We start from the raw sequence: 16,070 nt of genomic DNA on the forward strand, positions 1-16,070 counted from the left end.
CCTGGAGAAGGAACTGGCAAGCCACTCCAGTATCCCTGCCAAGAAAACTCCATGGACAAAGACAACAGGCATATAAAAGTTATGACGCTGGAAGATGAGCCCCTCAGGTCGGAAGGCGTCCAACATGCTACTGAGGAAGAGCGGAGGACAAGTACAAGTAGATTCAGAGCTGATGAAGCGGCTGGGCCAAAGCCGAAAGGACGCTCAGTTGCGGATATGCCTGGAAGCGAAAGGAAAGTCCGATGCTGTAAAGAAAAATATTGCATAGGAACCTGGAATGTAAGAACCATGAATAGAGGTAAGCTGGATGTGGTCAAAAATGAGATGACAAGAATAAATATCGACATCCTGGGCATCAGTGAACTAAAATGGAAGGGAATGGGTGAATTCAGTTCGGGTGACTATCATATCTACTACTGTGGGCAAGAATCCTGTAGAAGAAATGGAGTGGCCCTCATAGTCAACAAAAGAGTGGCAAAAGCTGTAATGGGATGCAATCTCAAAAATGACAGAATGATCTCGATACGAATCCAAGGCAGACCTTTTAACATCACAGTAATCCAAGTTTATGCACCAACTACCGGTGCTGAAGAAAGTGAAATTGACCAATTCTATGAAGACCTACAACACCTTCTAGAAATGACACCAAAGAAGGATGTTCTTCTCATTACAGGGGATTGGAATGCTAAAGTAGGGAATCAAGAGATAAAAGGAACAACTGGCAAGTTTGGCCTTGGAGTTCAAAATGAAGCAGGGCAAAGGCTAATAGAGTTCTGTCAAGAGAACAAGCTGGTCATCACAAACACTCTCTTCCAACAACACAAGAGACGACTCTACACATGGATATCACCAAATGGGCAGCATCGAAATCAGATTGATTATATTCTCTGCAGCCAAAGATGGAGAAGCTCTATACAGTCAGCAAAAACAAGACCTGGAGCTGACTGTAACTCAGATCATCAGCTTCTTATAGCAAAATTCCAGCTTAAACTGAAGAAAGTAGGAAAAACCACTGGGCCAGTAAGATACAATCTGAATCAAATCCCTTATGAATACACAGTGGAAGTGAGGAACAGGTTTAAGGATTTAGATTTGGTGGACAGAGTGCCTGAAGAACTATGGATGGAGGCTCGTAACATTATACAGGAGGCAGCAACGAAAACCATCCCAAGGAAAAGGAAATGCAAGAAGGCAAAATGGCTGTCCAACGAGGCCTTACGAATAGCGGAGGAGAGGAGGCAAGCAAAATGCAAGGGAGATAGGGAAAGATACAGGAAACTGAATGCAGATTTCCAAAAAACAGCAAGGAGAGATAAGAGGGTCTTCTTAAATGAGCAATGCAAAGAAATAGAGGAAAACAATAGAATGGGGAAAACCAGAGCTCTGTTCAAGAAAATTGGAGATATGAAAGGAACATTTCGTACAAAGATTACCATAATCAAGGACAAAAGTGGTAAGGACCTAACAGAAGCAGAAGACATCAAGAAGAGGTGGCAAGAATACACAGAGGAATTATACCAGAAAGATATGGAGGTCTCGTACACCCCAGGTAGTGTGGTTGCTGACCTTGAGCCAGACATCTTGGAGAGTGAAGTCAAATGGGCCTTAGAAAGCACTGCTAATAACAAAGCCAGTGGAAGTGATGATATTCCAGCTGAACTATTTAAAATTTTAAAAGATGATGCTGTTAAGGTGCTACACCCAATATGCCAGCAAGTTTGGAAAACTCAGCAATGGCCAGAGGATTGGAGAAGATCAGTCTACATCCCAATTCCAAAGAAGGGCAGTGCCAAAGAATGCTCCAACTACCGCACAATTGCGCTCATTTCACACGCTAGCAAGGTTATGCTTAAAATTCTACAAGGCAGGCTTAGGCAGTATGTGGACCGAGAACTCCCAGAAGTGCAAGCTGGATTTCGAAAGGGCAGAGGAACCAGAGACCAAATAGCAAACATGCGCTGGATTATGGAGAAAGCTAGAGAGTTCCAGAAAAACGTCTACTTCTGCTTCATTGACTATGCAAAAGCCTTTGACTGTGTCGACCACAGCAAACTATGGCAAGTTCTTAAAGAAATGGGAGTGCCTGATCACCTCATCTGTCTCCTGAGAAGTCTCTATGTGGGACAAGAAGCTACAGTTAGAACTGGATATGGAACAACTGATTGGTTCAAAATTGGGAAAGGAGTACGACAAGGTTGTATATTGTCTCCCTGCTTATTTAACTTATATGCAGAATTCATCATGCGAAAGGCTGGACTAGATGAATCCCAAGCAGGAATTAAGATTGCCGGAAGAAATATCAACAACCTCAGATATGCAGATGACACAACCTTGATGGCAGAAAGTGAGGAGGAATTAAAGAACCTTTTAATGAGGGTGAAAGAGGAGAGCGCAAAATATGGTCTGAAGCTCAACATCAAAAAAACCAAGATCATGGCCACTGGTCCCATCACCTCCTGGCAAATAGAAGGGGAAGAAATGGAGGCAGTGAGAGATTTTACTTTCTTGGGCTCCTTGATCACTGCAGATGGTGACAGCAGTCACGAAATTAAAAGACACCTGCTTCTTGGGAGATAAGCAATGACAAACCTAGACAGCATCTTAAAAAGCAGAGACATCACCTTGCCGACAAAGGTCCGTATAGTTAAAGCTATGGTTTTCCCAGTAGTGATGTATGGAAGTGAGAGCTGGACCATAAAGAAGGCTGATCGCCGAAGAATTGATGCTTTTGAATTATGGTGCTGGAGGAGACTCTTGAGAGTCCCATGGACTGCTAGAAGATCAAACCTATCCATTCTTAAGGAAATCAGCCCTGAGTGCTCCCTGGAAGGACAGATCGTGAAGCTGAGGCTCCAATACTTTGGCCACCTCATGAGAAGAGAAGAATCCTTGGAAAAGACCCTGATGTTGGGAAAGATTGAGGGCACTAGGAGAAGGGGACGACAGAGGACAAGATGGTTGGACAGTGTTCTCGAAGCTACGAACATGAGTTTGACCAAACTACGGGAGGCAGTGCAAGACAGGAGTGCCTGGCGTGCTATGGTCCATGGGGTCACGAAGAGTCGGACACGACTAAACGACTAAACAACAACAACAGGCATGGATATGTGGGCAGGCAAAAGAGGGATAAATAGGACTGAAAGGGTTGTTGCAACTAGAAGCTGGAGGGACAATTACAGCCAGCTGTGGTTTCTACTGTCACTGAAGCATTGCAACTGTCATCCCTAAGGGTAAGTGCCAAGATGAAGTAGGGATGCTGATGGTGGTGGACTGGGTTTCACATATTTATTTTGAAGAACTATCCAAATTCTGTGTCTGTAGGTCCAATCTAGAAAACAAAAAGATGTCTGGATGCCAGCAACCCTGCCTTTCAACATTTCACAGATGCACCGACCGGGACACTTCTGTGTGCTTGTATTACGGGAGGACAATATAAATAAATACAAGGGAACTAATAACCTTTTGCAATGTTAAGAGCAAGTCTTCCATGGCGACCTTCACAGTGAAGCCCAGGGAATGAGTTGGTAATTGAACCAAAGATGGGAATCTTTGGCTCCCAGCAAAGCTTGAAACACACATACTTCAGGTTTGATATTTGAAGGTGGCAGATAAATCAAGCTGGTTGTACTGTTAAGAGCCTGTGTGGTGTAGTGGTTAGACTTAGAGTATCGGACAAAGACCTGGGAAATCAGGATTTGAATCCCTAGCAAGCCATGAGCTTATCCACACCTCAATTTGTCCTGCCGCTTCCCGCAAGGGAAACCCAATCTTCAGTGCTAAATCAAAACAGAAAGGCAATTCTGTAAGTGTGTGTGTGTATATGTATGTATGTGTATATATTATATATTAAATTTGATCTATGGAACTGGTGCAGTTACCACTGCTACATAATACTTATTCTACATTTGTGGGGTGGGCTCTGTCTTTTAGTGTGTTGTTGTTGTTTAGTCGTTTAGTCGTGTCCGACTCTTCGTGACCCCATGGACCATAGCACGCCAGGCACTCCTGTCCTGCACTGCCTCCCGCAGTTTGGTCAAACTCATGTTCATAGCTTCGAGAACACTGTCCAACCATCTTGTCCTCTGTCGTCCCCTTCTCCTAGTGCCCTCAATCTTTCCCAACATCAGGGTCTTTTCCAAGGATTCTTCTCTTCTCATGAGGTGGCCAAAGTATTGGAGCCTCAGCTTCACGATCTGTCCTTCCAGGGAGCACTCAGGGCTGATTTCCTTAAGAATGGATAGGTTTGATCTTCTAGCAGTCCATGGGACTCTCAAGAGTCTCCTCCAGCACCATAATTCAAAAGCATCAATTCTTCAGCGATCAGCCTTCTTTATGGTCCAGCTCTCACTTCCATACATCACTACTGGGAAAACCATAGCTTTAACTATACGGACCTTTGTCGGCAAAGTGATGTCTCTGCTTTTTAAGATGCTGTCTAGGTTTGTCATTGCTTTTCTCCCAAGAAGCAGGCGTCTTTTAATTTCGTGACTGCTGTCACCATCTGCAGTGATCAAGGAGCCCAAGAAAGTAAAATCTCTCACTGCCTCCATTTCTTCCCCTTCTATTTGCCAGGAGGTGATGGGACCAGTGGCCATGATCTTGGTTTTTTTGATGTTGAGCTTCAGACCATATTTTGCGCTCTCCTCTTTCACCCTCATTAAAAGGTTCTTTAATTCCTCCTCACTTTCTGCCATCAAGGTTGTGTCATCTGCATATCTGAGGTTGTTGATATTTCTTCCGGCAATCTTAATTCCGGTTTGGGATTCATCTAGTCCAGCCTTTCGCATGATGAATTCTGCATATAAGTTAAATAAGCAGGGAGACAATATACAACCTTGTCGTACTCCTTTCCCAATTTTGAACCAATCAGTTGTTCCATATCCAGTTCTAACTGTAGCTTCTTGTCCCACATAGAGATTTCTCAGGAGACAGATGAGGTGATCAGGCACTCCCATTTCTTTAAGAACTTGCCATAGTTTGCTGTGGTCGACACAGTCAAAGGCTTTTGCATAGTCAATGAAGCAGAAGTAGACGTTTTTCTGGAACTCTCTAGCTTTCTCCATAATCCAGCGCATGTTTGCTATTTGGTCTCTGGTTCCTCTGCCCTTTCGAAATCCAGCTTGCACTTCTGGGAGTTCTCGATCCACATACTGCCTAAGCCTGCCTTGTAGAATTTTAAGCATAACCTTGCTAGCGTGTGAAATGAGCGCAATTGTGCGGTAGTTGGAGCATTCTTTGGCACTGCCCTTCTTTGGAATTGGGATGTAGACTGATCTTCTCCAACCCTCTGGCCATTGCTGAGTTTTCCAAACTTGCTGGCATATTGGGTGTAGCACCTTAACAGCATCATCTTTTAAAATTTTAAATAGTTCAGCTGGAATACCATCACTTCCACTGGCCATGTTATTAGCAGTGCTTTCTAAGGCCCATTTGACTTCACTCTCCAAGATGTCTGGCTCAAGGTCAGCAACCACACTACCTGGGGTGTATGAGACCTCCATATCTTTCTGGTATAATTCCTCTGTGTATTCTTGCCACCTCTTCTTGATGTCTTCTGCTTCTGTTAGGTCCTTACCACTTTTGTCCTTGATTATGGTAATCTTTGTACGAAATGTTCCTTTCATATCTCCAATTTTCTTGAACAGATCTCTGGTTTTCCCCATTCTATTGTTTTCCTCTATTTCTTTGCATTGCTCATTTAAGAAGACCCTCTTGTCCCTCCTTGCTGTTTTTTGGAAATCTGCATTCAGTTTCCTGTATCTTTCCCTATCTCCCTTGCATTTTGCTTGCCTCCTCTCCTCCGCTATTTGTAAGGCCTCGTTGGATAGCCATTTTGCTTTCTTGCATTTCCTTTTCCTTGGGATGGTTTTCGTTGCTGCCTCCTGTATAATGTTACGAGCCTCCATCCATAGTTCTTCAGGCACTCTGTCCACCAAATCTAAATCCTTAAACCTGTTCCTCACTTCCACTGTGTATTCATAAGGGATTTGATTCAGATTGTATCTTACTGGCCCAGTGGTTTTTCCTACTTTCTTCAGTTTAAGCTGGAATTTTGCTATAAGAAGCTGATGATCTGAGTTACAGTCAGCTCCAGGTCTTGTTTTTGCTGACTGTATAGAGCTTCTCCATCTTTGGCTGCAGAGAATATAATCAATCTGATTTCGATGCTGCCCATTTGGTGATATCCATGTGTAGAGTCGTCTCTTGTGTTGTTGGAAGAGAGTGTTTGTGATGACCAGCTTGTTCTCTTGACAGAACTCTATTAGCCTTTGCCCTGCTTCATTTTGAACTCCAAGGCCAAACTTGCCAGTTGTTCCTTTTATCTCTTGATTCCCTACTTTAGCATTCCAATCCCCTGTAATGAGAAGAACATCCTTCTTTGGTGTCATTTCTAGAAGTTGTTGTAGGTCTTCATAGAATTGGTCAGTTTCACTTTCTTCAGCACCGGTAGTTGGTGCATAAACTTGGATTACTGTGATGTTAAAAGGTCTGCCTTGGATTCGTATCGAGATCATTCTGTCATTTTTGAGATTGCATCCCATTACAGCTTTTGCCACTCTTTTGTTGACTATGAGGGCCACTCCATTTCTGCTACAGGATTCTTGCCCACAGTAGTAGATATAATAGTCACCCGAACTGAATTCGCCCATTCCCTTCCATTTTAGTTCACTGATGCCCAGGATGTCGATATTTATTCTTGTCATCTCATTTTTGACCACATCCAGCTTACCTCCACTCATGGTTCTTACATTCCAGGTTCCTATGCAATATTTTTCTTTACAGCATCGGACTTTCCTTTCGCTTCCAGGCATATCCGCAACTGAGCGTCCTTTCGGCTTTGGCCCAGCCGCTTCATCAGCTCTGAATCTACTTGTACTTGTCCTCCGCTCTTCCTCAGTAGCATGTTGGACGCCTTCCGACCTGAGGGGCTCATCTTCCAGCGTCATAACTTTTATATGCCTGTTGTCTTTGTCCATGGAGTTTTCTTGGCAGGGATACTGGAGTGGCTTGCCAGTTCCTTCTCCAGGTGGATCACGTTTAGTCAAAACTCTCCACTATGACCTGTCCATCTTGAGTGGCCCTGCATGGCATAGCTCATAGCTTCTCTGAGTTATTCAAGCCCCTTCGCCACGACAAGGCATTGATCCATGAAGGGGGTCTTTTAGTGTAGCACCACCCAAACTTTGGAACTCCTTGCCTATTGACATTGTGCAAGTGTCTTCACTGTACTCTGTTCTGCACCTGTTAAATACATTTTTGTTTAGGGAAGTCTATCCAGATATGCAGCTTGTTGACCTGCATTTTAATCTAGATTTTCACTTATTGTTTATTTTAATTTTTTTTTAAAAAATGTCTTAAGTAGTTGTTTTTAACTGGGTTTTTAAATTACTGATAATCTCATTGTATTCTTTTTCTAAACTGCTTTGTTGTTTTTAACAATCAATTACTATATACATTTTATGAAATAAATTACAAAATAAAAATCCAGAATCTATAGAAGGGCTTGGCAACTGTAAATATATAATCCCTGTGTTTTGTTGTTGCTGCACTGTCTGCATATCTGGTACCAGGACAATAAAACAACAACAACAAGAAAAACGCTGACTTTTGCCAATTTATAATATCTCAGCCTCGGTTCACCATCTGCAAAATAAGAATAATTGTGATGTACCACGTAAAATTGTTGTGAAAATAAGGTAGGGTATGAAACACTGTTATATACCTAAATTATAAGGATAGCTCAAATGATCATTCTAAGGGCTTTTTTAAAAAAGTGAACTAGTTTAATTATGCTTATGCATAAAAAGGTAAAGGTAAAGGGACCCCTGACCATTAGGTCTTCCTTTTAACTGTGATATGTCAAAGCTAAGATAGTCGGTCTAGGGGTCTTATAATTTAAAATATTTTACAACCCTTAGCCTAATCGCTCCTTCCAAAATTTTCCAAAATTTTCATTTATTTCTAATAGTCCTTCAAATAATTTTTAAATCACTCATAATCTTCTCCCACCCCCATCATAACTGCAGATTCCATAATTTCCTTTATTTCCATTATTAAAATCACAAACCATCCAATCCTTATTCAAACCAAATAATCTGTCCATCTTACCATAACATTTTAAATTTCACTCCACTCCCAGTTTCCAATATTTTGACACCCAACAATTCATCTTTGCCCCCTGCCACCCCCAAACATTCCCCAAATATTGTACTTTCCCTCTTCCAGGTCTTCTTCCCATCTCAAATATTCTTCGCCTCCTTTTCTCTGAACAAAAGCAAAATCCTGAAATGCTTATTTGTAAATCATGTGGTCCAGTCCAATATCCAGATCATCCTTTTCTCCCTCTTCTTCTGAATTTTCTTCAACTTGTTGTTTGTGCTCTTCGAAGCATTCCCTGAATTTTTTCACCCCTAATGTACATGTTCTCAACTCCTGCTTGATTCCTGATAATAGTTAATCTTGGCTTCGGTAACGTCTTTGCCTTCAAAATCAATCAGTTGGGGGGGACTAACTTAAAATAAATCCTTCTCCCGTGTAGAAATTTTATTTCTACTTAATCCAAATGATCAGCGTACTCACGGTACAGTCCTTTTGTATAACTTTCCTTGGAAAAATTGACCGCTGATGCCCCTCAGTCTCACAGCTTCGCGCTGTCAAAGGAAGCGGTTTTGTCTGATTGCGCAGCAGCTCCGATCCCCTTGTTCTCGGGGGCTCAAAGCAGAATCTCACGTCCCCAAATGCCCGATTTGGGGTTTTTCTGGGGGTCCGCTGCACTGGAGCAGTCCCCCCCGCCTTTGACGCGCCAAGGTCCACTCCGCTGAACGGAACTCTGACTGAAATGGCCGCGCGATCAACAATGGTTGCAGTCTAAATTCTGTTGTAGTATTCGAATAACATCTGTAGTAGTTGGTAGTAAGAATCAAGACTACAGATAATTAAATATTTATTTATACTTTATTTATACTTTGACAAGTTTTTTTAAAAAATAAATCTTTATTCAAATTTTTTTTAAAAACCACATACATAACTAAGGAAAACACATACATAACTAAGGAAAACGAAAAACAAAAATAATAAGAATATTCAAATTATATACATACACAATGAATTTGCAAAAGAAAAAACAGAAAACAAGAGGGAAACATAAGCAATATTGTCGCGAATAAAGTAAAAAGAAAAAAAATACAAATAAAAATCACTTCCTGTTATTTACAGCACGCGTTTCTTTGTTTCCTCTCTTCTTCTTGCTGATCCTCCTAATCTATTCCACAGCCCATTTTCACTTTATATTTAATTTCTTCTCTCCTTTTAAATTCTAGTCTAGGCACTTCACTAAATTAGTCTTTATATTTTCTCCCTCCATATACTCTTGAACGTACTTCCATTCTTTCATTATCTTTTGTCTCGGAACGTGTCTAATTATTGCCATTAATTTTGCCAATTTTAAATATTCAATTAGATTCTCCTGCCATTCTTGTATCGTAGGTAAGCTAGCCCCTTTCCATTTTGATGCAAGCAATACCCTTGCCACTGCACAGGCGTACAGCAGGATATTCACTCTATCTTTTGGTATATCCAATGGAGTCATACTCAAGAGAAAGGTTTTAGGGGTCTTTTTAAATGTACATTTTAAAAGTTTTTTTAACGCTTCATATACTTGGTTCCAAAATTCCGCCACTTTAGGACATGCCCACCAGCAATGATAGTAGCTCCCAATTTTATCCTGACATTTCCAGCATTTCCCCTCCCCTGTTTTATAATATTTTGCGATCTTATCTGGGGTCATATGCCATCTATAGAACATTTTCAAGATATTCTCTTTAATTGATATACAAGCTGTAAATTTGGCGTCGAATTTCCACAATTTATCCCATTGATTTATCATAATCGGCCTGCCAATATCCGATGCCCATTTTATCATAGTATTTTTTGTAAGCTCATCTTTTAACTCCCAGTCCAATAAGAATCTATAAACTTTTCCAAGTATTTTTTTCTCATTATCTAAAATAATTTCTTGTAATTTAGACTTTTCTTTGGAGAACCCAATTTCCCTATGTATCTTGAAAATGCTCTGTACCCGGCAATAATGTAACCAACTGGCACAGTGTATTTTAATTTCTTCATATGATTTTAAGTTGAGTTGGTCCTTATCTTGTATCAGTAAATCTCGGTATGTAGGCCATTTTTCCTTTATTGGGTATCTGCTCATCGCTGTCATTTCGGTGGGTGACGCCCACCAAGGGCTATATGGCTCCAATAGCTGTTTAAATTTGAGCCAAATCTGGTACAGGGATTTCTTGATAACATGATCTTTAAATTCTCTTTGATTTCCTTTTTCCTCCAACAAGAGGTAGGCGTGCCACCCTCTTGTGTGTCTGAATCCCTCTAGTTCCAACAATTCTCGGTTCTCCAAAATCAGCCATTCTTTTATCCAGCACCATCCGGCTGCAGCGTAATATAATTTTAAATCAGGGACCCCCCCCTCCTCTTTCTCTAACTTCTGTCAATAATTTAAACTGTATCCTGGGTTTTTTGTTTGCCCAGATAAATTTACTTAATATTCTTTTCCACTCGTCGAATATTTCCGTTTTTCCTATTATGGGTAGCATCTGGAAGAGGAAGATAATTTTTGGGAGGATCACCATTTTAATCGCCGCAATCTTTCCCGAGAGGGACAGGAATAGTTTGTCCCATCTACCTAGATCCTCCTTTATTTCCTTCCATAATTTTGCATAATTATTTTCAAATAAATTAATATTATTTGGTGTTACTTCTATGCCTAGATACTTTAATTTATTTACGATTTGCCATTCTGCCAATTCTTCCAACTCCTTAATTTCTTTTCCTCTTAAATTTTTAATCATAATTTTTGTTTTTTTTGCATTGACTTTAAATCCAGATACTCTCCCATAATTCTCCAAGTTTTGCTTTAATTTAAGTATTGACTCTTTTGGGTCCTCCAACATAATTATAACGTCATCCGCATAAGCCTTTATTTTTATTGTGTGCTGCTTAACTTTAATGCCCTTTACTCCCTCATCCTGTTTGATCTCATTTAACAGATATTCAATTGACAATATAAATAATAGAGGCGAGAGTGGGCAGCCTTGTCTTGTCCCCTTACCAATATCGAACTTTTCTAGTATGTTTCCATTCACAATTAACTTTGCTGACTGATTCTTATAAATGGCTTTTATACTTTGTAAGAAATTGTCCTTAATACCCATCTTTTCCATAGCGCCTTTCATGAACTCCCATGATAAGCGATCAAAAGCTTTTTCAGCGTCGAGAAAGATAAACGCCGCTTTCTTTCCCGGGTTCCAATCCAGGAATTCTATCATATCTAGAAATATCCGTATATTATTTGCAATTTTTCTCCCTGGCAGGAACCCTTGTTGGTTTTGGTCAATTATTCTATTTAGTATCTTTTTCAATCTTTCTGCCAATATATTTGCATAAATCTTATAGTCGACATTTAATAATGATATAGGCCTAAAATTTGCCACATGTACTTCTTCTTTTTTCTCTTTTGGTATTAAAGTTATGTATGCTTCCTGCCAGGATTGCGGAATATTGCCTTCGGTTAGTGCTTCATTTACCAATCTCCAATATATCTCTATTAGATCTAACTGAAAGGTTTTATAGTGCTGACTTCCCAGCCCGTCTGTGCCGGGGGATTTTCCTAATTTCATTTTGGCGATTGCTGTTTGGATTTCTTGTTTTGTGATTTTCTTATTTAGGAATTCTCTCTCTTCCTCATTTATAACTTTCCCTTTGTAATTTCCTAGATATTTCTTTATCTCCCCTTTATCCTCTGGCCCTCTCTCATATAGATTTTTATAGAATTTTGTCAAGCATCTATTTATGTCCTCCTTTTTTGTCCAATTTCTCCCTTCGTCTTTAACACATGTTATAATTTTCTCGTTTTGTCTTTTCTTCAGTTGCCACGAGAGGAGTTTACCTGTTCTATTACCCCATTCAAAATTTCTTTGGTTGAGCCATTTAATTCTATTCTCAATTTCTTGATTAACTACATTATCCAATTCTTTCTGTAGAATTTTTATTTGGTTCGCCAATTGTTTTTTTGATGGGTTTTTTACTTGTTCTTTTTCCTTTTCTTCTATTCTCTTTTTAATTTCCTCTATCCTAGCCTTCTTTTCTCTTTGTTTCTTTCCTTTCTGCTGAATGTATAGACCCCTTATAAAAGCTTTGCTAGCGTCCCATATTGTAGTTATGTTAGATTCAAAAGATTCTTTCAGTAATTTTTTCATTCTTTCTACAAATCCCTCATCCCTCAACAAATCCTCATCCAGTCTCCATCTCCTGGTACCCTTTTGCCCATCTTCTATTCCCACCATCACTGGGTTATGGTCAGTTATCAGTTTAGGCATTATTTCACATTTTCTTATTTTTGGGCAAATACTCTTGGTCAACCATATCGCATCCAATCTCGCTGCTGATTTTTTGGCCAGGGAGTAATGTGTATATTTCCCCCCCCGTTGGGTTTCTCTCTCTCCATATATCTATTAAATCATAATTTGCTATTAGATCTAAAAAGCTTTTGGGTAATTTCCCACCTTTTTTCCTCCCCGTATTGGTTCTGTCTAATTCCTTGTTAATTATTCCATTTAAATCCCCTGTCAAAATCAATTCTTCCCCATTCCAATTTTCTCCCACTAATTTTCCAATTTTATCAAAGAATGCTGATTTGCAGCCATTTGGTGCGTATATGTTGACCACCAATATTCTCCCACTATTTAAATGTATTCTTGTTCCAACCACCCTTCCTTCTTTATCTTGAAATGCTTTTTCCGCTTTAAATTTTGGGTTTACATATGTTACCACCCCCCTCTTTTTTTTCTCATCCGCTGAGATGAATTCATTTCCCAATCTCTCATTTTTTAGGATCCTTTCGTGCCTGCGGGAGATATGCGTCCCCTGCAGGCACATTATGTCCCAGCGCCCTTTCTTCAATAGATGCTCTATTTTATTCCTTTTCGATTTTTTGTTCAGGCCATTTATATTCCAGGAGATCAGATTATACATGATTCTTTATTTAGATATAAGGGAATATAGAGATATAGAAATCAAACAGCTGTTCCTGGTTTTCCTAAAATAAAAGGAATGGCTTCTTGTTTTGTTATTTCTAACGGCAGACTTGTTAGGAAGTTAACCGAGGAGATCAAAAGAAATAAAAAGAGTTAGAGAACTAAAGAAAAATCGTACATCTTAAATCATAAATCACAACATACAATTTAAAATGCTGTGTCCCTTTCCTATCTTACTACTCCCTCAATTTTCCCAATACTGTTTCTTCCACTTCACTTCCTATCTGGTCTTTCGATAGTCAATGATCTTTTCAACCCGTAACCTCTTTCCCTCCCTCTTCCTCTTCGCCCACTTCGTTCTTTAATCTTCTTAAGAATTTGTCAGCGTCGTCCGGTGTTCTAAACGTCTTCCTTCTTTCCTTGTAGACAAAAGTCAGGCCTTCTGGGAACTCCCATTGAAACCATATGCCTCTTCTCGTCAGGGCTTCGGTTAACTCTTTATATTTCTGTCTTTTAAGGACAAACCTTTTAGGTACCTCCTTAAATATGGCCACCACTCTTCCATCTATTATTAATTCTTCCTCCTTTTTCCTTTGCAGGATTCTATCTTTTAATACTCTTGAGTTTAAGATGACCATGCAGTCACTTGGTCCTTTCCTGCCTTTTGCTTTATCTGTCCGTAATCTGTAGATTTTATCTATGTCAAATACTAGGTCATCTTCTTTTACTTTTAACCAGTTTGCCAGTTCTTTGGTAATTCTTTCGCTCAGATGTTCATTTTGTGTTTCTTGCACACCTTTTAATCTTAGCCACAGGGATTTCTGCTTCATTTCTCATAAAGCTACTTGGTCTGCTAAGTTCTCTTGCATCTTTTTAATGTTCTGTCTTTCCTTCTCTTCCTCATCGCGTAGCTCTTTCATTTCTTTATGGTCTGTCGCAATTTTCTTAATAGATTCTTCTTGTTTATGAACCTTGACATTTAGATCTTTCATTGATTTATCTAATTCTTTATTCTTCCCATAAAGTTCTTTAATTTGGCCAGACATTTCCACTATGAACTTAGAATTGCTTTCGATTTTGGCCTCCACTGTGTCTAGCTTTTCGTTCAGTGTTTTGTTCATATCTGTAATGAGTTGTTTATGTGATGAGTTCATTTCTGCGATGAGCTTGATATCAACTAGAGCATCATTTTCCTGTGTAAGGGATTGTCTTCTTGGTAGTTGGGCTTGAGTTCTTTTACTTCCCATTTCTGGCTATTTTGAGTATACTTTGACAAGTTTTGGCAATAAGTTAATAATGAATATGTGGAATATGGAATAGATGGGAAGTTGTATGTAAACAATGAAGATATTCTTTATTCTATTTATTAGATTTCCCCCCTATTAGTTGATTTGTTGTGTACTTTTGTATGAATGGATGATGAAGACTGCTTCTATTGTTTATTTCAGTTAAGCAAATACAATTTAAAAAAAGAAAAGAAACATACATGGGATGTTAATGAATTCTTCCACACTTTATTTCAGTGCCCAACTAAGCCTTTGCAGGTGTAAAACAATGGCTCTTTTCCAGCCTCGGAATAGCAGGATTGACAAGGTGCCATAGAGGGCAGATTTCCAGTTATTTCATCCACTTTTTAAGAGGCTTCCTTTTGCAGATGCACTGTTTTAAGCCTTGGCAGTTAACATCAAACCAACACTCATAAATATGAGCACAATTCTTTGTGATGATGACACAGTTTGTCGTATCTGGTTGTGCAGAACCTTTATTTGCTGGAAAACTAGGAGCCCAGTAGCTGAAAAGGAGAGGAGAAAGTACTCAGTCTGAATACTTACTTTATTGTGTACCTCTTAGAATGAAATGCTTGCCTATCCTCCACACACTCATTAATTTTTTTTGCAGTAACCTAGAGGAGTAACATTCAGAGGAAAATTCTCTTTTGGTCTTGAGGACTCCCCTGCCTTTCTGCCCTACCCTGTAGTCAGAGCTTACACACTTTCTGCACTACCACCAACACCAGATGAGTCTCATTTTATTCCCTGTATCAGGAAGTTTTTAATGATTGCTTTTTTATGTTATGATATATGCTGTGAGCTGCCCAGGATGGTTGGGGAAATCCAGCAGATGGGCAGGGTGTTGTTGTTATTATTATTATTATTATTATTATTATTATTATTATTATTATCTTATTGTCTGCTTGGAAGGCAAATCATGTGCTAGCCTGCACAAACACGTACATCCTACAAGCACTTATTGTGCTTTCCTCAGGAAAATAAGGGGGAAAATATTCCTATAGGCAAACCAGATAAATTAATAAATGGTAGGATTTTGATTATTTGGAGTGTTTAAGGGAAGATTGCAGGCTAAATTTCCTTTCCAAGGCAGTGCCTCACCTGTGACAAAGTTGCACAGTTTACAGAGAGGACAATCCTAATACAATCCTTTTGCAAGAGGACGGTCCTAATCGGCTCCACCAAGCAATTTGATGGTAGTATTTCCCAGTCTTTAAATCATCATAATAAAGAACAATATAAACACACAAATTTCTCGGCTCTCTTCCAAAACGAATTGGTTATGAAAGTTCCCAGACGAGGAGGAGTTTGGACTTACAATTTCTTCGTGATAAACCCCTTTTGATAGCGACGCCATTCTGAGCCTACCAAGGAAACTCCAATAAAATAATCAGTCGGTCTGGGCTTCACTGTGTTTGCAACTTCGTCCTACAACACAGAAAAGAAGAAAGTCTAGATTAGGGGGACATGAAGGAGCAAAAATGCCTAGGTCTTGGTCTCATTGAGGAGCAGGAAACTTCAGCTGGTGAAAAATGCAATGACCAGATTGATCACCAGAACAAGACGGTTTGAGCATGTAATCAGGGCACAACTGCACTGGCTGCCAATTAGTTTCCGGGCCCAAATTGAAGTACTGGTGTTGACCTATAAAGCTTTACATGGCTCAGGATCCAATAACTACAGGATCGCCTCTCCCCTTAGGAACCCACCATACTCTGTGCTTGTCATCTGA

The sequence above is a fragment of the Zootoca vivipara genome, chromosome 4 (genome assembly GCF_963506605.1).
Source record: "Zootoca vivipara chromosome 4, rZooViv1.1, whole genome shotgun sequence".
Lineage (NCBI taxonomy): Eukaryota > Metazoa > Chordata > Lepidosauria > Squamata > Lacertidae > Zootoca > Zootoca vivipara.